General features: G+C 41.1%; 1 long non-coding RNA gene across 2 annotated transcripts in view; it reads right to left on the bottom strand.

The window, feature by feature from the left end:
• Positions 1-405: 405 nt before the first annotated feature.
• Positions 406-23,398, bottom strand: part of LOC111769321 (uncharacterized) — a 37,167-nt gene continuing 14,174 nt past the window's right edge. The window contains exons 1-2 of one of the 2 annotated variants that reach the window (XR_002802269.2): positions 5,481-5,588; positions 406-2,437 (exon numbers count right to left, since the gene is read on the bottom strand). This is a non-coding gene — a long non-coding RNA (uncharacterized lncRNA). Of the gene's footprint in view, positions 2,438-5,480; positions 5,589-23,398 lie in introns of those variants that run through there. The other variant, XR_011429741.1, reaches the window with a different exon arrangement.

Raw genomic sequence — 23,398 nt, 5'->3', positions numbered from 1 at the left:
CTAGGTGATAACCAGCTGGGAAGACCTGCGATGGGAATTCAACACCCAGAGGGATATGTACAGTTGCACGCCACATAATGACCTTTTGGTCAATGATGGACCTCATATGGGCTGGTGGTCCCATAAGATGAGTATAGCCTGGGTATGTAGTAGGCTCTACCATCTAGGTGTGTGTAAGAGTTCTTTTTGATATTCTCCCAACGATGAGATCACCTAAGGACGCATTTCTCAGAACGTGGCCCCGTCATTAAGTGACACATGGCTGTATGTGGTCAGAGTGCAGCACGGCAAGCAGACCTCAGATAAACTAGTCTTTTAAATGGCATCAAACCAAGTTAAAAAAATATTTTTTTCTTTGTTAGTTATCAAAGTTTTTATACAGATTTTATATAAATAGTCTCTCTACATTTTTACATGAACCTTTTATTTTAGGATAGTTTTAGATTTTAGAAAAGTTATGAAGACATTGCAGAGTTCCCAGATACCCCACACCCAGTTTCCCCTATTAGTAATCTCTTACATTAGTATGGTGCATTTGTCACAATTAACAAACCAATAATGATGTATTATTATTGACTGAAGTCCATACTTCATTCATATTTCCTTAGCTTTCACCTAATGTCCTTTTTCTGTTCCAGGATCCCATCCAGGACACCTCGTTACATTTAGTCATCACATCTCTTTAGGCTCCTCTTGGCTGTGACAGTTTCTCAGTAGTTCCTTATCTTTGAAGACTTTGACAGCTTTGGGGAGGGCCGGTCAGGGATTAGTAATGTCCCTCACTCAAGAGTTGTTTGGTGTTTCTTCTCATGGGCTTAGGGTTTTGGGGGAGGAAGACCAGAGTGGTCAAGTGTCCTTCTCATCGCATCATGTCAAGGGCACATGCCATCAACGTGACTTATGACTGTTGATGTTGACCTTGGTCACCAGACTGGTGGGTGGCTGTCAGGTTCTCCACTGTAAAGTGACTCTTTCCCCCCATCCATGCTGTCCTCTTTGGAGGAAAGTTACTGTGCACAGCCCACACTGAAGGGGCGGGAGTGACGCTGCCCCTCCGTGAGGGCAGAGATCTACATCAACTATTTGGAATTCCTCTGCATGGGAGATGTGCCTATTTCCCCCACTATTTTATTTATTCAATCGTTTATTATATCGGTATGGAGTCATGGATATTTATTTTATACTTTGGGTTTTAATTCCATACCACTTAATTTTCTTGCTCAGGTTGTTCCAATTTTGGCTGTTTTGTTCCTCCACACATTTTTACACACACGTTGTTACAATGAAAGGATTTGTCATCTTTTCGCCCACTCATGTATTCCTCCACCCGACACTGACTGAGCACCTTTGAGGAGTGAGAACTGAAGATACAGAGATGAGGCTGACTCCTCACTCTGCTTTCTCCCCCTAACTGATCTGCTCCCTCCTGCCTTCCCCTCTGATACTCCTTGCTCAGTGCTCTCTTTCTCCCATCCCTCCTGGCCCCACTTTTCCCAGGGACCATTCTTATAGCTCCTGGAATGGAAACTCTGTCCCCCGCTCAAACACTCCCAGGGCGAAAACACATCATTGACCCATCATGCCTGGGAGTGGGGTCCCTGTCTTGCCTGAGGCCCAGAGGGAGTCAGGTCTCTGGTCAGGCCTTCTTGGCCCTCTGACCATTCACAGGCAGTGCACAGAGAGAAAGAAAGGAGGAACAGCCTCTTATTTCCCCACAGTTTCTTCTTGGACATTCTCCGAGCTTTCCCCAGCAACAATGAAGGACTGTGAGAGAGGGAAAGGTGTGGAGTGATGGAGATGGGGAGAAGTTGGGCAAAGAGAACAACTGAGACAGGGCTGAGGTCTCCAGGCCCAGAGACAGACCCTGCAGCTGGTGGCCCCCCATGCAGGCCTGGCTGCCCCTCCCTCCCCTCTGCCCACACAGCCCGCCGCTCAGGCCAATGGCTTCCCCAGTCAAGGTGTTGCTCTTTCTCAGTTCTTCCAACTGAGAGAGGCTGGGAAACTGAGGCAGAATCAGGCCCAGCTTCTGGTTTTCTCTCCCCAGAGGGCTCCCCTTTTCTCCACTCCTCCATTGTCAAAAACAGGCTGGGGATGACATGGCTTGGGGAGCCCCACACCTGCTCCTGCCACCTGTCCTCCTGGTGCTCCTGGCCTCAGGTGAGATGGAGGGGGTGAAGGAGAGGGTGGGGCAGGGAGCAGGGTGACTCTGTGACCAGAGGGCTGGCTTTGAAGACCGTGTTCTGGATGTGGGCATCAGAAGTTGCTCCCTGTCCCCTTTCCCTGGCCCTGGGAGAGGTGTGGCTGGGTCCGGCCAGGGCCCTGAACTGAGAGCTTGTTATCCAGGTTCCTGGGGAAAGACAGTCATGCCTGAAGAGTTTCATGAAGTGGCGGGGCAGACACTCTCCGTGCAGTGGCAGTACCCTCTCGAGGGAGGGCCCTACAACAGGAGAACTCGGTGTCAGCAGACATCTTCACATGAGTGTACCTGATCAGTCACCAGCTCCAAGCTCCCGACAGCAGCTCAGGACTCTTGACACATGATCTGGGATGCATTGGGTGCTGGCCTCTTCATCATCACCATGATTCAGCGGACGGAGGAGGACTTCGGGTCCTAATGGTCTAGAAGCTACAACTCTTCCAGGAACTTGGTCACTATTCTCAGAAACATCAGCCTGGTCTTGTCTCCGGAAGAGCTCCTTTCTTAAGGAAATGCCCCCTCCCTCCCAGGCCTGCGGGAAATGTCACTCACCCACTTTGTGTGACTCCATCACCCCAGATCCTACCAGGTCTTCTGCTCTGATCCAAGGGGAGCGGGGGCCCTGGTCTCCAGAGATGGGCTCTCACCTCTTCTCCACTTTGCCAGTCCTGGCCCCAACTAGTAGGAAGGTATGCCCGGGGCTCACCAGAGAGGAGTCCCGAGTCTCGCTCTGATTCTGCCTGTCCCTTGCTTACACACACCCCCCAATAGCTCTAGTGTGTAGACCTTAGGCACAGGTCACCTCTGGCCTAAGGGGCCCTGAGGGATTGTCTCTAGGTCCCCCACTTCCCCTCACAGCTTTGAGGCCAGACCCCATTCTCTCTTCTTGTCCTCTGGACGGTCATTGTCTACTTTCTTTTCTCTTCAGCCCCAACCACTTTCCTGTGTGGACCCCCACCTCACTCCTACCAAGTACAGGTAGGTCTGGGGTCTCAGTGTGGGGAGGGAAGAAGGGTGGCCATGCAGCTTGGGTTAACCTCTGATTCAGGGATGGGAGCACCGGGGGGCCCGGCTCTGAGGGCTGAGCTCCTGGGGCCTGGGCTGGTGGGAAGCTATGTTCAGGGCTTACTGGGCTCAAGACCCAGGGAGATAAATGTGCACAATCTGATCAGATCACAAAGATAGCCATGGATGGGCTGGGTGTCCCAAGGGGCATGCCTGTCCTGGAAGACCCTGGACCTGCATGTCCCAGCTCTGCCCCTCGCTTCCCACCAACTTGGGGAGAAACTGCCCCCCTTAGGGCACAGTACCAGTCTGGACTTCAGCTGGCCTGAGGGACCCTAAGGAGCTGCTCTGTCCCCTCTCCACTTTCTCAAGGGTTTTTGGGGCCAATCCTATTCTCTGTTCTGGTCTCCCAGGCAGCCACTGTCTTCTTTGTGTCCTCCTTAGTTCTGATCATTTCTCCAGAGGGGACCTCTGGCCCATCTTCCCTCAATGGCTCTGAGCACAGGTAAGTCAGGAATGTTACCAGGAGGGAGGGTCCTGGGAAGGGATGGCCAGATAGCTCATGTGGCCTCAGAGTCAGGGAGAGGGGGACCCATGGATTCTTTCCAAGACGGTTGAGGCACAGAGTCCTGCAGAGGAGTTCCCAGGGCTCAGATACAAAGTTGGGGAGAGAGGAATGTGGAAGAGGGTACAGGCCATTAATTTGGGAGGAACTATAGTAAAGACAGTTAGACACAGATTTCTGGAATGAGAACAAATGGGACCAAAACAGTGTGGGAGCTGAAGCCTGTGCTGAAATATGTTGAAGGGTGAGGGGTGAGTGTGGAGAGAGTGACCACAGACTGCGGCAGATGGTGGCTAGAGACAAAGCAAGAAATAGGTGAGAGGAAACTTGCTTCTGCTCTTCACTCTTGCAGTCATGGGCCTTGAGACTTCCATGGCTTCTCCTTCACCACAGAAATGGGCTGCAGCAGCCTAGATCGCAGGTACTCTAGGGACCACGAGGCACAGCCAGAGCAGTGGGATATTGGTGAAGATAGATGGCCAGCTGCCCATGGGCATTTGCTCCCTAACCACTTCCTTCTCCAAACTCCAAGGCAGGTGGGTTACACACTAGGGAGGATCTCCCAATGAGTTTAAAGGTGAAACCCTGACCAGAGGATGGGAACAGCAGCAATGTGGGTACATTAGGGGGTTCCCTTATGCTCTGCGGCTTATCCTCCCACATAAAACTCACTAGATAGAAGGATTTAGCCTTCCCTTCTTCCACATTACCTGTTACCAGACTGAGTATACGATCATCTCAGGGGAATCTGAATTCACAAGCCAAAATAACTTGGCATCTTTGGAGAACTATTATCTTAAAAGAATGACAACACACCAAATAATAGAAATGATCTGAAGCAGAACTATGGGAACTGACAGTACAGTAATTCCAAGTGAATATGATCAGGAGAGCTAGAGGGGTGAGGGGAGACAGAAACCTGAATCAAGAGAAGAACCAGTAAACAGAGCTAAATGGTCATACTAGTTGTGACAAATATTATAGCTGAAATAAAGACCATCACACGTGATAAATAAAGGATAGATGTGGCTGGAGAGCAAACTGGAAGAGAGGTTGAGGAATTCTCCCGGAAAGTTCCTGGAAAGCAAGAAGTGATTAAAAAATCAAAGAGAAGTGAAGAGACATGGAAAAATACATCTACTAGCATACGGTCATTAAGAATCCCTGTGGGAGAGGGGCCGGCCCCGTGGCCGAGTGGTTAAGTTTGCGCGCTCCACTGCAGGCGGCCCAGTGTTTCGTTGGTTCGAATCCCAGGCACGGACATGGCACTGCTTATCAAACCACGCTGAGGTGGCGGCCCACATGCCACAACTAGAAGGACCTACAACGAAGAATATACAACTATGTACTGAGGGGCTTTGGGGAGAAAAAGGAAAAAAATAAAATCTTAAAAAAAAAAAAAAGAATCCCTGTGGGAGAGAAAAGATGGAAAGGAGAAATATTTGGAGAAAAAATTAATATTGATCTCTCAGAATTGTAGAAAAAGATCTCAGATCAAAAAGACTTGTACATTGTCAAGAGAGGTAAACAGGACACACACACACACAGCCCTAGCCCCATTATGTGAAATGTAAGACAATCAAAGACAAGAAGATTTTCAGATCACCTATAAAAGAACAAGAATTAGGTCTACATCAGATTTCTTAAGAAGAACACCAGCTGCAAGACAATTAAGTTAAAATTATTAAAGTATTAAAGAAAAGAACTTAGTACCTAGAATTTTATATCCAGCCAAAGTGTCATCCAAATGTGAGATCACGATGCTTTGGGACTTCTAAGACCTCAGAAGGTTTGCCACATGCAGAGATCCCCACTGAAAACGCTCTTGGAGGAAGTACTCGGTTAAGATGAAAAACAAATTCAGGAGATGCTGCAAGAGGTGAGGAAGTAAGCGTGAGCAAGCACCATGGCAAAGTCTGTTTTTATCCTTTAAAAAAAAGCGGCTAGAACCAAAATGAAGAGAAAGAGAAAACGTATCCATGACAATTGGAAAATAACATTTTAGACAACACCAACTTGGGGTGAGGAGGAGAGAGCAGAGGGCCGTGAAAGGAGGGTTGAGTACTTGTCTCAAGGAGGCAACAGGCAGATGTTGATAGGTCTGAGGCAGCAAGTGGAGTAAATCAATATAAATATGGGTCTTCAGTTAAGGAAATGGAAGGTATACCCTTCACCAGCAAAATAAAACTCTCTCCAAAGGAAAATAGGAAAATAACTCATTTTTAAATAAATCACAGTCGATGGAGAGAATGAAATAAGAAGGCAGAAACGGGTCCTATTATAAAAGCAGTTTCAATAAATTTAAGTGGGTTAAACCCACAAAACAAGGATAAAGACTCAGTTTGGGTTTTTAAAAATTGCAACAATATATTGTCCACAAGAGATAAACTTGAAAAAAAGATTTTAAAAGGTTAAAATAAAAAAATTGGAAAAATATATCTGGCTAATATGAAACAGAGTAAACTGTAGTAGCGATCTTAATATTGAACAAAATAGAATTTAAGGTAAAATAATATTCTGAGACAAAGACATACAATAAATACTGATAAAATGTACACTTAATAAGAAAATAGAACCATCATAAACATGTGTACCTAAATATATGGCCATAAAATATACCAAGTAACACTATCAGAAAAGCAAAGAGAAATAAATAATTAATAATTGCTGTTGGAAAGTCACATCCCTCTCAGAAGATCATAGATCAGTGAGATAAAAAAATAAACGAGGGAATCTACGTTCTAAATGAGATAATCAATAAAATCCAGGTATTATACATATTTATGTAATACTTATAAATATGTTAGGTACATTATGATATATATTTATGGGAATATATTATAAAATAAATAATTTTTGAAAATATGTATTTACATGCTTAAAATATTTTCAACTATATAAATGCAATATGAATATTCAATAAAATACATTATTTATAAATATATATAAACTGTGTACATGCATACACATATATAACATTCTACATAAATAAAAACAGGTAGTAAACATTCTCTCCAATACACAGAGAATAGTTAGAAAAGTAAACTTTGGATGAGGAAATAAAAGAAGCTTGAATAAATTCCAAAGAATTAATATCTACAGAATATATTCTCCAGGGATAATGCAATAAAGTTAAGAACGCATAGAAGTAAAGCTATAATAGTATATTTGAAACTAAATATTTATTAATATATTGTTATATAAATCATTAAATATACAATAAAGTATATTATGATAGTATAAACACTATATCAAAATTTATAGGGCATAGCTAATATGTAGAGGGAAAATTATCAACTTTAAGTATATTTGTTGGAAAATACAAAAAGTTAAAGATAAATGAGCTAAGGGCCAGCCAGGTGGCATAGTGGTTAAGTTCATGTGTTCCACTTGGATGGCCTGGGGTTCGCAGGTTCAGATCCTGGGGCAGATTTAGCACCTCTTGTGAAGCCACGCTGTGGTGGCATCCCACATAAACATAAAAATGGTGAATAAGAAAACACATAATTTGTGCTGTGAAAAGTCTAATAAGACAGACCTCCTTCTGACGAGACTGATCAAGATAAAAGAAGATATAAATGAACAATAAATTGAAGGAAAAGAAGAAAATAACCACACACTCACTTGAAAAGATTTTTAAATAAATAAATCCTGAATAAATACTTGTTTGAAATGCTAGAAGTGGACAAATTCCTTAAAAATATAAAATGCCAAGATTAGCACGAGAGGAAATAGATTTGAATAGATGAATAAATATTAAAGACACTGAAACGTTAGGTAAAGAGCCAACCTCACAGAAAATTCCAGACTCAGATGGTTTTACAGGTATCACCAATCTTTTAACAAACATTTGATTCATATTTTATACAAGATGATGCAGAAAACAGAAAAGAAACAAAAGCTGCCCAGCTTATTTTAAGAGGCTAGGGTCATCTTAATCTCAAAACCAGTTAAGGATAATACAAGAAAATTAAATTATAGGTTCGTTTCTCTGATGAACAGAGTCAAAACCAAAATAAATATTAGCTAACTGAACTCAACAGTGTATTAAAAAAAGAATGTATTATGATCCTGTGGGGTTTATCCCAGGACCAAAAGGATTGTCCAACTTCAGAAAATCTATCCATGTAAACGAACCAAATTAATAAACTAAAGGAAAAAAGTCAACTGATGCAGAAAAAACATCTGGAAAATTCAACACAGTTATTATTATAGGGGAAAACCCTTAACAAACTAGAAATGGGGAGAAAGAACCTGGTAGAGACTGAATACCAATGACCACAGTAAATATTACTTAGTGGAGAAAGTAGAAATTCAAATTAAGGATTTCCACAGCTACTACTAATGCTTAATATAGTATGAGAGGTCCTGGCCAGTGCTCTAAAGAAACAGAAAACAGATAAGAGGGAAGGAGATGAGACAGGAAGAGTGAAGATCGTCACAATTTGAGATGAGGGGACCATCTACCTAGAAAAAAATAAGCAGAATCCACAAACCATTAGATTTCATGAGGGAGTTTAGCAAGTCTGCCGGATACAAGATGAACTGACAATGGTCAAAAGTGTTTCTCTACACTAGAATTAATCACTCAGAAAATCTAATCAAAATAAGACACTGTTCAGAATAGTAACAAAGTCTATAAAGTATCTAGAAAGAATTAATGTAACCAAAACCTCTTTGGAGAGAACTTTGGGATGCTAATTAACGACACAGGTAAATAGACATAATCTACGATCTTGGATGAGATAAGAATATTATAAAGATGTCAATTTCCCCCAAATTGAAAGTCTCTAAATGTAATCCTAAACACAATTGGAGTTTAGTTTTTTGAAGAACTTCATAAACTTACTCTAAAATGACATGGAAAAATAAAGATGCCTGAATAACTATGTCAACCATGAAAAAGGGAAAATAAAAAGAGAGGACTTGTCCTACTAAATATTAGGATATACTACTAAGTAATACAACTGATCACAGTGGTGCTGGTGCAAAAACTGATAAATGGAACAGTGGACACACTAAAGAGTTCCAGACAGGTCCATGTACATACGGGAACATACTTTATGAGAAGGTAACACCAGGAATCGATGAGGCAAAAGGCTTATTATTTGTTGGACATCCATGAGAAAACTGGCAGAGCGGATTAAAAAAAATCAACCAACCAAAAAAACTAGATCTGTACCTAACACAATAGTCAAAGATGAACCTCAGATGGATCTAAGATATATTTTTGAAAAATAAAATTATTAAGGTAATATAAAAAGGAAACAGATGAATGCCTGTGTGACCTAGGGCTGAGGAAGGGCTTCCTATACAAAACTTCGAAAGCACAAATCATCAGGCAAAAAGTCATTAATTTGATTACACCAAGACTGAGGAATTCTGTTCAATGAACAACACTATGGAAAAAGTTATCCAGCAGATGATAGACTGGGAAAAATTAACTGAAAATGTCTAACACTAACACCGCAATATGACCCATGATGCACAAGGAGCTAATGCTAACCAACAGGAAGAAGACAGGACTCTCAGTGGAAAACAGATACAGTATATGAAAGACAGTTTGTAGAAGAGGAAAGCCAAAAGGCACACAACTGATGGTCACGCTTGTTAGTAATCAAAGAAGTGTCGATTAAAACAACCCTGAGATGCCACTTTACACCTTTTCAACCAGCGAAATGAGGATGCTGTCAGGTGCTGGGTGTCGTTAGGGATGTGACACATAGGAACCCTGATGAGAGCACGGATGGTCATAGTCGTTCCTTCCTCCCTGACAGCCCTACAGGTGTGAGGAGGAGCCTGCTGGAATTCAGAGCCCAGCATCTTACGAGTCATCCAAGTCATCGCAGCTGAGGAAACGAGGCCCAGAGATCGCATGGGGCCTGTCCCAAACCGTCACCCGGACACTTAGGAGCAGAGACAGGGCAAAGCCCAGGCTCCTGACTGCTGGGTCCCGAGAGCCCTCCTTGGGCCCCTCTAGGTGGTCCTTACACCTTGTGTGCCCAGCTCTGATTCTGGGTCCTTCTCCCCCCCACCTCACCCCAGCAAATCTGCCCTCTCTTCTGGCCTCAGTAGTTCCAACTGATGGTCCAGCCTGCCGCCCTGTCCTTTCTGACCTGTGGGATTGTTCCTGCTCCCTGGCTCTGTCCCTCCTGTAAGCGAACATAAGTGAGGCCATTTTGTTACGATAAATGGCCCCAGCCCCTCCCCCGTGTGACTACTCGCTGCTCTGCACTACTCTAAAAAATTCACATCTTCTCCTGATTTAGGGCCTCCGCTTACGTATGTACTCCCAGCTAGCTTGATAAATTAAAACTTTGTTCTATGAGTTTCTCTCTAGGAACAGGATGAGCACAGGTGGGAAACACACCTACAAGGCATCCGTCCCAGCTGAGAGAAGAAGGGAACAATCAAAGACCCTGGAGTCCATCATGCCTGAAGGAAACCCCCTGCTTCCTGCCCATTTTCCCTATCTACCTGCCTCAAGAATCTGTAATTTTTGAAGGTGCTTTTTTTTTTTGAGACATTAGTCTGCCATCTTCCCGATTATAGCAGCTAATCGAATTAAAACTTCCTTTCTTGACCCCTAACTTGTGATTGATCGATTGGCTTCAGATCGTGGTGAGCAGAGCCAGCCCATTGCTCGGTAACACTCCCCTCCCCCCCCACCCCCCCACCGCCCCGGCTCCCCCCCCCCCCAGACCCCGCACTCCCCCCCCCCCCCCCCCCCCCCCCCCCCCCCCGAGCTCCCATCCCTGTCTCTTCCCCTAACCTGCCTTTTCCTCCATCCAAGACTTCTGGGTTCCCTATGACCGGGTCTTCTCACAGGCCTAGAGAGACCCTGTGACCTGTCCCCCTCTCCTGTGTCCATTGCCTCTGCACAGTCAGTTCAGGGTGGTCCTCATACCAACAAGCTCTCCCCACAGGGGGCCTGGCTCAGGGACACTGCAGGAGCAGCTGACATCCTAGCCCAGGTCCCTCCTCCCTTCTCTCTCCTCCTGCCCAGAATTCAAGTCCCCCCTTCTCTCCTGGTTCGGCTGCCCCCAGCTCCCTGGTCACCATGCTGTGTGGACTCCTCATGCCCAGGACCTGGTGCTGTCAACCCTGTTTGTGCTCCTGAGCTGCAGGTGCTGGTGAGTGGACCTGGGTTGGACTTGGGGGCAACAGAGCTGGGGACAGCTTCTGTTCCAGGAAAGGTGGCCAGGAAGAGGCAGCCAGAGAGCACAGAGGTGAGAGATTGTAACTGAGTCTAACCTAAATATTCATTGTTTCTCGCAATTTCCACCTTTCACTTCCATGTCATTTGCTCCCATTCAAAAGAAATGGAACCTTAGAGAAACACAGAGGCCTTCCCAGAGTCTCCACCCCGGGCTCTGCCACCTTCTCCATCCTGAGAGCAAGGAGGGCAGGGGGGAGAGCTGAGAGTGGGCAGAAGGTGCAGGGGCAGGAAGGGGTGCAGCTGGACTGGGGAGAAGGTGTATGGAGGGGGGCAGCTGGAAGTAGATGAAAGGGAGGAGAAAGGGGAGAGGAGGGGCCGGTTCCAGGGACAGGGTAGGAGGGAGGGGCAGGGAAGAGGGTGGGGAAAGGATTCACTTCACTTTATGAATTCCCTCCTCATCCTCCCTCCCCAGGGTCATTAGGACACTGTGGGGACAGCAGTGATGCGCCTTTCTGATCGTGCCCACCCAGCCTGGCCCCGGGACTCTTGGGTGCCTTTAGCCTCATCCGTGGATCCGGGATGAATACCTGTTCTCCCCCTACCCAGCTATTGGGAGCCGCCCCTAACCACTGAACACCACAGCCCTGTGAGGAAACACGAGCGCCCAAGCGTGCTGGAGACAACCCCCGGCTCCGAGTTCAGCTGTGGTGACCCTTCACCCTGGTACTGAGCACTCTGCTTCCCCAGCCCTCGCCTCCCCGCAAACTGGGCACCCATGCGAGGTTTTTTTGCATCGGTCAACCCTCCCCTTTATCTGCCAGCTTTCCCTAACTCCGCCCCTGCTCCTTCTCTCCTGGGACTCCTGCTGTCTCTCACCTCCACCTCAGCGGGGCCCCACCTTTTCTCTGTTTCTTGCCTCTGTGCTGCCTGAGCACCCTGTGTGTGTGTGTGTTTCCTCTTGCCCTTAAATTCAAGCCCTTGGATTGAAACGTGCAAGGGGGAAGCTGAGCAAGATGGCACGTGGGGGACCTGTCCAGTGGCGCAGCAGTTAAGCTCACGCGCTCTACTTTAGCCCCATGGTTTCGCATCCGGATCCCAGGCATGGACCTAGGCACCGCTATGAAGCCATGCTGTGGCAGGTGTCCCATGTATGAAATAGGGGAGGATGGGCACAGATGTTAGCTCAGGGCCAATCTTCCTCAGCACACACACAAAAAGAGGAGGATGGGCAGTGGATGTCAGCTCAGAGCTAATTTTCCTCAAAAAGAAAAAAAAGATGGTATGTGAATCCTGCCAGTCTTCCCTCCTTCCACCCCAGATATCTTAAAATGAGATTAAAAAATGACTTAAAAATAAACCCTAGGGGCTGGCCCCAGGATGCAGCCGTTAAGTGTGCATGTTCTGCTTCCTTGGCCTGGGGTTCACCGGTTCAGATCCCGGGTGTGGACGTGGCACCGCTTGGCAAGCCATGCTGTGGTAGGCGTCCCACATAGAGAGTAGAGGAAGATTGGCACAGATGTTAGCTCAGGGCCAGCCTTCCTCAGCAAAAAAGAGGAGGATTGGCAGCGGATGTTAGCTCAGGGCTAATCTTCCTCAAAAATAAATAAATAAATAAATAAACCCTAAAAGTGAAAATAAGAAAAGCCATAATCAGCAGACCAGAAGCTGAGGAATTCCCAGAAGTTAAACAAAAAAATCAGAAGCAATTAAAATGGCAAGAGCTGATGACTCAGCAGCTCAAAACAGGAGCAGAAGACAATGACTGCAAAATGCATGGTGGACAGATAAGATCCGACAGCCAGGGTCCCTTATGCTGCTTGCTCGATATGTGAGGAGGTTCGCGGCCTAAACAGGAGTCAAGGTGAAGAACAATAATCGACTGTGGGTGAAAGATAAATGTTTTAGGTAACAGACAGGATATCACCTCCATAAAACAAAAAACGGCCAGAGAAATATTCAGAACATGTAACACCCCGTAAGGCCTGGACAGTGACCCCTCAGAATCTGCATCCGCCATTCAAACAACCGATACGGGGGTCCCAGGGCGTCCCAGCTGAACACCAGTCAGGACAAGGCCACCATCCAGAGAGCACAGGGCACTAAACACACCATTTTCTTTCCTTTTTTGGGGGATGGGGAGGTCAAAAAACAAGTTTCTCACCTGTATTTCAGCTCATGCCACACGACCGCCACCTGTCTGTGTGAGGCACCGTTTTTGCTTCATTTCTTTAATTTATTCTTTGTATCCCCATTTCCTATTCCCACTTACCTCCCCTTCAAGGCAACCCCTCCAGTGCATTTGTCATGTAACCTTGAATTTGAGTGTATCCTTGTAAAACATGAGATATTGTTTTCCGTGACTGTATTTGTCACTCCTGTATAAGAGATGATGATACACCTTCTTCGTAAGCTGGCTTCACTCGTTGCTGGGGCGCATGTCCGGAGCCTGCTGCTCTTCAGTGCTGCAGCCATCCCCTGTGTGCATGCATCCGCCGAAGCTCATCATTCAGAGCCCGGCCCGGATCTGTTGCTCTGCCTCCACTTCCCGCATTGCCAAAGATGCTGGGATGAGTATCCTCACTGTGTTCCTTCATGGAACCACGTGAAACTTCCTGTAGGATTTATACCTGGGTGGGACTACCTGGGCAGTAGGATCTCAGACATCTAATGAATGCTGACTTCTTGTGTCACCTGAATCACTAATCTAGAAACTAGAGACCATGTGCTTCCTGGTGTGATTCTATTGAAGTAGAGGGCAGCACCCATAGAACGTTTTTGAAAAAACAAAAACAAAACAGAGGTGAGAATAGATGAAGCTGGGTGCTGGTACATGGGGGTTAGATGTGTTATCATCTCTGCTTTTGTGTGTACTTGGAAATATTCATAGTAAAAATAATAAATGCATATAAACACTCATGTGTTGAAGGCGCGGCTAGTTGATTTTCAGTTATATTTGGCTGAGCCCAATCCTTTCTTGATTTATTCACCTTATCCAACTGCAGTGGATTTGGACGAATCCACATTTACAATACAGAAATGTGAGATTCATTTAAAGAACACTAGCAATGGGATAAAGGTGTACTGAACAAAAGTGCATCTTCATCCGTTCAGACACTAAGACCTAGCATTTAGCTATAACTTTTTAATATTTTATCTTAACTTCCTTGGTCTCAAAACTCTCTAATTCCCTTCACCACTATTTTTAAATTGGGATAAATTCTATGCTTTAAGCTGATGTTTAGAAGAGTTATTTGTCTTCAAAAGTTAAAAAATATTGTTACATCATCTTTTTACCTCCAGTACTGCTGTGTAAAATTCTGATATCAATCTGATTTTCGTTCCTTTTAGCTGGCCTGTTTTATCTCTCTGGAACATTTTAGAAATTTCTCTTTGAAATTTTTATTATAATCTGTCTTAATGTGAGGTATTTCCTTGTGCATTCTATTTGGAACTGTGTGGACACATTCAATCTGATGTCTTATATATTTCTTTGAATTCTCAGTATTATTTTTTCAAGTAGTTCCTTCTTTTTTTCTCCTTTTGTGACTTCTTTGAGGAGATGTTGTGTTTCTCTTTCTGTCCTCCATGCCTCTTAATCTTTCTCTTCTACTTTCTGTTACTTTATCCCTTCCCAATGCCTCTGGTAGTATTCCTTGATCCTGTCTTTCCCTCACCAATTCATTCCTTTGTTATTCATTCCATTCACTGAGTTCCTTATCTCAACAATTATTCTTTTCATAGATGAGATCTCTAATTTGTTCTTTTCCATTATTGCTTGCTCTGGTTTCATGCTTCAGATGTTGTCCCTTATCTCTCTGAGAATATTAGACTTAATTTAAATTATTCTCCCATTAGTTGTTCTTCCGCTGTAATAGATTGTTCAATTTGCTTCTCTGTAATAGATTCGTTTAACTTGTCATCCTTTTTTTATAGCACTTGGTAATTTTTCTCATGATCCCGTCTTTTATTCCCTTCTTCTTTGAAGATCAGTGGATCCCCATAGTTTCCACCACATCAGGCAGCCCCAGAGGAGAATAGAGGCGATGGGTTGCCAGAATCAGTCCAAATGTGTACAGACATTTGGTATATCACAAAGAGAGCCATCCACATCGGTGGGCTTATTTAACAAAGGGAAATGGAGCAGATTTAACTATTTGGAAAAAGTTATGTTTTACCCTCTCTTCATACTCTAAACTAAAATAAATTCTAAGTGGATTAAAGAGATAAATGTTAAATAAGAAAATATAAAAGAACTAAAAGAAAGAACCGTATATGGATCCAATGTCTGGTCGGGGCAGGCATATATAAGCAATACAACAGAGGCAGAAACCATAGAGAAAAAGGCTGGGAGATTTGCCAAAAATAAGAATTTTAAACTCTCTGTGTCAGAAAACACTATAAAGAGAATAAAAAAGCAAAGAATAAATAGAAAAGAGTTTTTTGCGATATTTATGTCAAGGAATTAAAAATTTTAATTATAAGGACTTCTTACAAATGAATAGGATAAAGATACATACCCTAAAAGGGACATGCATAAAGGAAATAAGGAGAGAGAGTGGGACATTACCTTTGCAATATTATCTGATATATTCATTGTTACTGACAACATGTGTCTCTGCCATTGAGGCTGAGGCGTCCAGGCCTCAGGGAGAAGGGAGACGCAGCCTAGAATAGGTCAATTAACAGTCAGGTGGCAATTTTTAAATATTTTTATTGTTGATACATAATTTCCATGCAATAAAATCCATGGACTTCAAGTGTACAGTTAAAGGAGTTGTGACAAATGAGTATACCCATGTAAACATGGCTGAAACCAACATAAAGAACACTGCCATCACCTGAGAGAGCTTCCTTCTGCCCTTTCCAGTCAATATCTCCCACCAGAGACCACTGCTGTTGTGGCTTCTATCACCTTAGATTACTTTTGCCTGTTCTAGAAGGTGCTAAAAATGGAGGCAGAGTATGTATTCTTCTACGGGTGGCTTCGCTTACTCAGCATGATGTTTTTTTGTTTTTTTTAAAGATTTTCTTTTTCTTTTTCTCCCCAAGGCCCCCCGGTACATAGTTGTGTATTTTAGTTGTGGGTCCTTCTAGTTGTGGCATGTGGGATGCCTCCTCAGCATGGCCTGATGAGCGGTGCCATGTCCATGCCCAGGATTTGAACCGGTGAAACCCTGGGCCGCCAAAGCAGAGCGCACGATCTTAACCACTTGGCTACGGGGCCAGCCCCAGCATGATGTTTTTATAGATCCATCCATTTTGCTGTGTGGATCCATGCTTTGTTCCTTTTTCATTCCTCAGTAGTATTCCATTGTATGATTATACTATAATTTGGTCATCTTGTTGGTAGACATTTGAATTGTTTGGCTATTATGAATAAAATCGCTATGGACATTTTTATGTCTTTTTGTGGACATGTATTTTCATCACTTAGGATAAATACCTCAGAGCGGTATTGCTGGGTCATAGGTTGAGCATGTGGTTAACTTTATAAGAAACTGCCAAACGACTTCCCAAAGTGGTCACACTGCTTCACATTCCCCTCAGCAACACAGAGAGTTCCAGCTGCTCTGCATCCTCCCTGGCATTTAGTTAGCATTGAAAGGCTTTTTAATTTTAGCTATTCTAGTGGGTATGAAGTGGTAGCTCATGGTGAGCATATCTTTTCATGTGCTTATGAGCTATTCATATAGTTTCTTTTTTTTTACAGTTGTAAATATTGTTTCTTTTTAAAAAAACTATTTTATTGGAGTCATATTGGCTTACAACATTGTGTAAATTTCAGGTGGATGTCACTATATTTCACTTTCTGTATAGGCTGCATCGTGTTCACTACCAACACTGCAGTTTTTATTTTTCACCATACATATGTGCCTCTATACCCCTTTTGCCCTCCACCCACCTCCTTCTTCTCTGGTAACCACTAATCTGTTCTCCTCATCTATGTGTTTGTTTATCTTCCACATATGAGTGAAATCATATGGTATTTGTTTTTCTCTGTCTGACTTATTTTGCTTAGCATAATACCCTCAAGGTCCATCCATGTTGTCACAAATGGCACAATTTTGTCTGTTTTATGGCTGAGTAGTATTTCATTATATATATATATCTCTTCCACATCTTCTTTAGCCTTCCATTTGTTGATGGGCATCTGGGTTGCTTCCACATCTTGTTTATCGTGAATAATGCTGCAATAAACATAGGGGTGCGTTTATCTTTTTGGATCACTGATTTCATTTTCTTTGGATAAATACTCAGTAGTGGGATAGCTGGATCGTATGGTAGTTCTATTTTTAATTTTTTGAGAGATCTCCATGCCGATTTCCCCAGTGGCTGCACCAGTTTGCATTCCCACCAGCAGCGCATAAGGGCTCCCTTTTCTCCACATCCTCTCCAACACTTGCTATTTCTTGTCTTGTTAAGAATAGCCATTCTGACGGGTGTGAGGTGCGTATTGCTTCTTTATCCTCTTTTGTGTCTGTCCAAGTCTTTGCCTATTTTTATTTTCAGCATTTGTCTTTTTATTTGTGAGTTGTTAGAGTTATTTATATATTCCTGATTCATGTCCTTTGTTTTATATATATATTACTATATATATAATATTTTCTCTCAGTCTGGAGCTTGGCTTTTCGTTTTCTTAGATAGGTGTTTTGATGGGCAAATTTTAAATTGTCATTAAGTCCATTTTATCAAAATTTAAAATTTTTGTGGTTAGTGTTTTTTGTGTCCTATCTAGGAATGCTTGTCTACCCCAAAGTCATGAAGATATTCTCCAATGTTTTATTCTAGAAGCTTTACAGTTTGGTTTATGATCCATTTTGAATTAATTTTCATATATTGTGTAAAGTAAGAGCTGAGGTTCACTTTTGTCCTAAAGGATCTCCAGTTTTTTAAGCATCCATTTTTTAAAAAAGACTTTTATTTTCTCATTTAATTACCTTAAGCAAAAATTGATTAACCATATATGTGGGCCTATTTCTGGACCCTCTGTTTTATCCCATTGATTGATTTGTCCTAACAGTAATACCACACTGTCTTGATTACTGTAGCTTCATAGCAAATATTTACATCAGATAATGTAAGTACATAGCTTTGTTTTTCTTTTTCAAGATTGTTTTGTCTATTCTATAATCTTTGCGCTTCCATATAAATTTTAGGATCATATTGTCAATTTCAACAAGAAAATCAGCTAGGAATTTGGGATGGTATTGAATTAATAGATGAATTTGGGGAGAACTGAACATTCCAATTGATGGACATGGCATATCTCATAATTTCTGTAGGTCTATTTAAACTTATCTCTGCAAGGTTTTATAGTGTTCAATGTAGATGTTTTGGATATTAAAAAAAATATTAGTAGATACATTATGGTTTTTATGCTATTTGCAATGGCATATTTTCAAATTCGATTCCCAATTATTTGTTGATAGTATGTAGAAACATAATTCGTAAATGCACTCTGACTTTAACAAATTTACTTGTTAGTGCCAATAATTTTTTGTAGGTTTCGTGAAGTTTTCCACATAAATGGCTATGTCATCTGCAAATAAAGGCTGTTTTCCTTCTTCCTTTGAATCTTTATATTTTTATTCTTTTCCTCGTCTTCTTGCAATGACTTGGACCTTCTGTAGAGTATTGAACAGAAGTGACAAGCGTGGGCTATCCTTGCTTTTTTTTTCAATCTTAAGGAAAATGCCGTCAATATTTTGCCATAAGTATCATGTCAGCGGTAGGTTTTGTGTAAACCCCCCTGTCAGAATGAGCAAGTTCTCTTCTATTCCTAGTTTGCTGAGGATTTTTATCATGAATGCAGGAGAGGGAGGCAGAGCAAATGCTTTTTCTGCATCTGTTGACGTAATCATGTACTTATTGTCCCTTATTCTGGTAATGTGGTGAGTTAGGTAGACTGACTTTCCAATGTTGAACATAAGATGCATTCCCCAGGTAAACACCACTTGGTCACGTTGTATTATAATTATTATATACATCAGTGGATTCGATTTGCTAATAGGTTGTATCTATGTTCACAAGGCATGCACATCTCTAATTTTCTTTTCCTGTAACATCCTTGTCAGGTTTTAGTATCAAGGATATTCTGACTTTGTAAAACAAGTTGGACTATGTCTCCCCCTTCTCTATTTTCTAAAATGGTTTCTGTAACATTGGTGTTATTTCTCTTAAAGTATTTGATACAGCTCCCCAGTGAAGTTGATGAAGAAAACTGGGCCTGGAGTTTTCTCTGTGCGAAGGTTTCATATTCAGTTTCTTTAATAAATATGAAGCTATCCGGATTTTTAATTTCTTCTTGTGTTCATTTTGGTAAGTTGTATGTTTCAATTACTTTGTCCATTTCACATGAGTTGTCAATTAATAAGCATAAAGATCTTCCTAAAATTCCATCCCTTTATATCTATAGGGATCTGTAGAAATGTCCCTGCTATCATTTGTGTTTTCTTTCTTTTTTCTTAATCAGTCTAGTTTAACAAATTTATTAATTTTTTTTTCAAAGAACAAACTTTTAGCTTTGTTAGTTTTCTCTGTGACTGGTCTTCTATTTCACTGATTTCCACTCACTTTTTATTTTTTACTTTTTTTCTATATATTTTCATTTAAAATTTGCTCTTCTTTTCAAGCTTCTTAATATGAAAGCTTAGAACATTGATTTTAAACCTTTTTACTCTTTTTCCCCCTTCCCTGCCCACTTTATTGAGATATAACTGATGTATAACATTGTGTAGATTTAAGGTGTACAATGTGTTGATTTGATATACTTAAATATTGCAAAATGATTACCAACATGGCATTAGCTAGCACCTCCATCCCATCACATAATAACCATTTCTTTTATGTGGTGAGAACATTTAAGATCTACTCTCTTCGCAACTTCTAAGTATATAATGCAGTAGCATTAGCTATAGGCACCATGCTGTAGATGAGATCCGCAGAACCTGTTCATCTTATAACCGGAAGTTTGTACCTTTGACCAACATCTCCCCATTTCCCGCATCCCCCAGACCCTGGTAAATACCACTCTACTCTCTGTTTCTATGAGTTTGGCTTTTTTAGGTTCCACATATAAGTGATATCATACACTATTTGTCTTTCTCTGTCTGACTTATTTCCCTTAGCATAATACCCTTAAGGAAATGTTTCTACTTTTCTAATACAAGCATTTAAACCTTATCTTTCTGTCTAAGGACAGCTTCATCTAGATCCTAAAAATTGTCACATATTGTGTTTACATTATCTTTAAATTCAAACTATATTTTAATTTCTCCTGTGATTTCTTCTTTGGCCCATGGGTTTATTTGGAAATAAATGTGTTGATTAATTTCAAGTGATTTAAGGGTCTTATAGATGTCATATTCCTTTTGATTTGTAATTTAATTGCATTGTGGTTATAGAACATACTTAATATGACTACAATATTTTAAAACATAAAACGTCATAAAATATGTACTTGAAAAGAATGTGTATTCTGTAGTTTTTAGGTGTAATGGTCTATAAATGTCAACTAGGTCAAGTTGATTGACAGTCTTGTTAAAATATTTTATATCTTACTGATTTTTTTTTTGTCTACGTGTTCTGCTCATTACCAATAGAAGAGTGTTAAACACTTCCAACTATGCTTATGGATTTGTTGTTCTAGCAGGAAGAGACTGTAAACCAAGAATTATGTATCTAGAAAACTATCCTTCTAAAATGAAGGAAAAATTAAAAGAGATCCAAGGGAATTCCATGCTAGCAGACTTGTCCTACAAGAAATACTAAAGGGAATCCACTAGGCTGAAATGAGACACTAGAAAATAACTCAAATCCACATGAAGAAATACAGAGCACTAGAAAGGTAATTACATAGGTAAATATAAAAGACAGTATAAATGCATTTTTTGGTTTATTACTCTTCTCCTACTTGATTAAAAGACAACTGCCCTTAGCAATAACTATAAAACTACGTGATGGGCTTATAATGTATAAAGATGTAAATTGTATGGCAATAATAGCAAAAAGGAGGGGAGAGGAAATGAAGCTATAGTGGAGCAAAAATTCTTAAGATGCCAGATGCAATACTAATACTAATTTTTTTTTTTAAATAATGAGAGAAAAAACAATATGGGCATTAAAATGGTACACAATAAGTATCTATTTAACATAAGAGAAGACAGTAATGGAGGAAGAGGGGAATAAAAATTATATAAGACATGTAGAAAAGAGCAAAATGGAAGACATAGATCCTAATTTATCAATAATTACATTAAATGTAAATGGATTAAACATTCCATTCAAAAAGCAGAGATTGGGGGCCGGACCAGTGGCATGGTGGTTGAGTTCATGTGCTCTGCTTTGGCGGCCCGGGGTTTGCAGGTTTGGCTCCCAGGTGTGGACCTACACACTGCTCATCAAGCCATGCTGTGGTGGCATCCCACATACAAAATAGAGGAGGAGTGGCACAGATATTAGTTTGATGACAATCTTCCTCAAGCAAAAAGAGGAAGAATGGCAACAGATGTTAGCTCAGGGCCAATCTTCCTCACCAAGAAAAAAAAAGTAGAGATTGGAAGAATGGAAAAAAGAACATGAGCCAACCATATGCTTTCTACATATGACACATTTTAGATCAAAGACACAATTAGATTACGTGTAAAAAGATGGAAAAAGTTATACAATGGAAACAGTAACCAACAGTAAAAGAAAGCTGGCATGGCTATATCAATATCAGATAAAATAAGTTTTAATATAAAAATTGTTATTAGAAACAAACAGGCATATTTCATAACAAGAGAGTTAATCTTTCAGGAAGATATATCAGTTATAAACACATATACACAGAACAACAGAGCTCCAAAATACATGAAGCAAAAACTGACAAAAATGAAGGGAGAAAGAGACAATAAACAACACTAATTGGAGACTTTAATATCCCACTTTCGATATGATAAAACGACTAGGCAGAAGATCAACAATGAAATAGAAGACTTGAACAACACTACAAACCAACTAGACCTAACAAACATCTATAAAATACTCTACCCCCAAATAGCAGAAAACAGACTCTTTTCCAGTGCCTGTGGCACAGGATTGATCATCTACTAGGTTATGAAACAAGCCTCAATAAATTTAAAAGGATTGAAATCATACAAAGTATGTTCTGACAAACAAAAACACAACACGCTAAAACTTGTAGGATGTCGCTAAATCAGTGCTTAGAAGGAAGTTTACAGCTGGAAATGTCCACATTATAAAAAGAAGAAAGATCTCAAATTGATTACCTAATTTTCCATTTTAAGCAACTAGAAAAAGGAAGTGAAAACTAAACCGAAATCAAGCTGAAGGAAGGAAACAAAGATTAGATAGGAAATAAGGGAAGTGGAAAATAAAGAAACAATAGAGAACATCAATGAAACCAAAAGTTGGTTCTTTAAAAAGATCAATAAAATTGACAAGTTTTTAGCTGGACTGGTCAAGAAAGAGAGAGAAGACTCAAATTACTAAATTCAAGGATGAGAGAGAGGTGGGCGTTACTACTGACCTTAGAGAAATAAAAAGGATTATAAAAGAATACTGTGAACAACTGTATGCCAAGATATTATCTAACTTGGATGAAATGGACAACTTAGTAGAAAGACACAAACGACTGAAATTTGACTCAAGAAAAACAGAAAATCTGAATAGACCTATAACAATAAAGAGATTGAATTAGTAATAGAAAGAAGTTCCCACTTGATGTCTTCACTGGTGAGTTCTATTCAATATTAAAGAACAGTTAATATGAATTCTTTACAAATTTTTCCAAAATAATAGAAGAGAAGAGAACATACCCCAACTCATTCTATGAGGCCACTATTACCCTGATATAAAACCAGACAAAGATGTCGTGAAAAAGAGAAAACCATAGACCAATATCTGTTATGAAAATACATATAAAAATCCTCAACAAAATACTAGCAACAAAATCCAGCAACACATAAAAAAGCATTATACACCATGACACATGGGATTTATCCCAGGAATGCAGGGTTGGTTCAACAGGTGAAAATCAATCAATGTAACAGGCCGTATAAATAGAATAGAGGAGAAAAACCACGTGATCATCTCAATAGATGCAAAAACAGCGTTTGATAAAATCCAGTATCCTATCATGATTTAAGAAAACCAAAACACTTAACAAATGAGGAATAGAAGGGAACTTCTTTAACCTGATAGAGGGATTTTCATAGAGGGCATCTATGAAAATCCCACAGATAATATGCTTAATGTTGAGAGACTGAAAGCTTTCCCCCTCAGATCAGGAACAAGACAAAGATGTATACTGCTATCTTTTCCCTTCAACATTGTACTGCAGGTTCCAGCTAGGGCAATTAATTAGGAAAAAATAAAAATAAAAGTCATCTAGACTGGAACAGAAGAAGTAAAACTATATTAGCAGAGGACATGGTCTTGTATATAAAAATCCTAAAAAATACACAAAAAA

The sequence above is a fragment of the Equus caballus genome, chromosome 20 (genome assembly GCF_041296265.1).
Source record: "Equus caballus isolate H_3958 breed thoroughbred chromosome 20, TB-T2T, whole genome shotgun sequence".
NCBI classification, from domain to species: Eukaryota; Metazoa; Chordata; class Mammalia; order Perissodactyla; family Equidae; genus Equus; species Equus caballus.
This window is presented reverse-complemented; position numbering and strand designations above follow the sequence as displayed.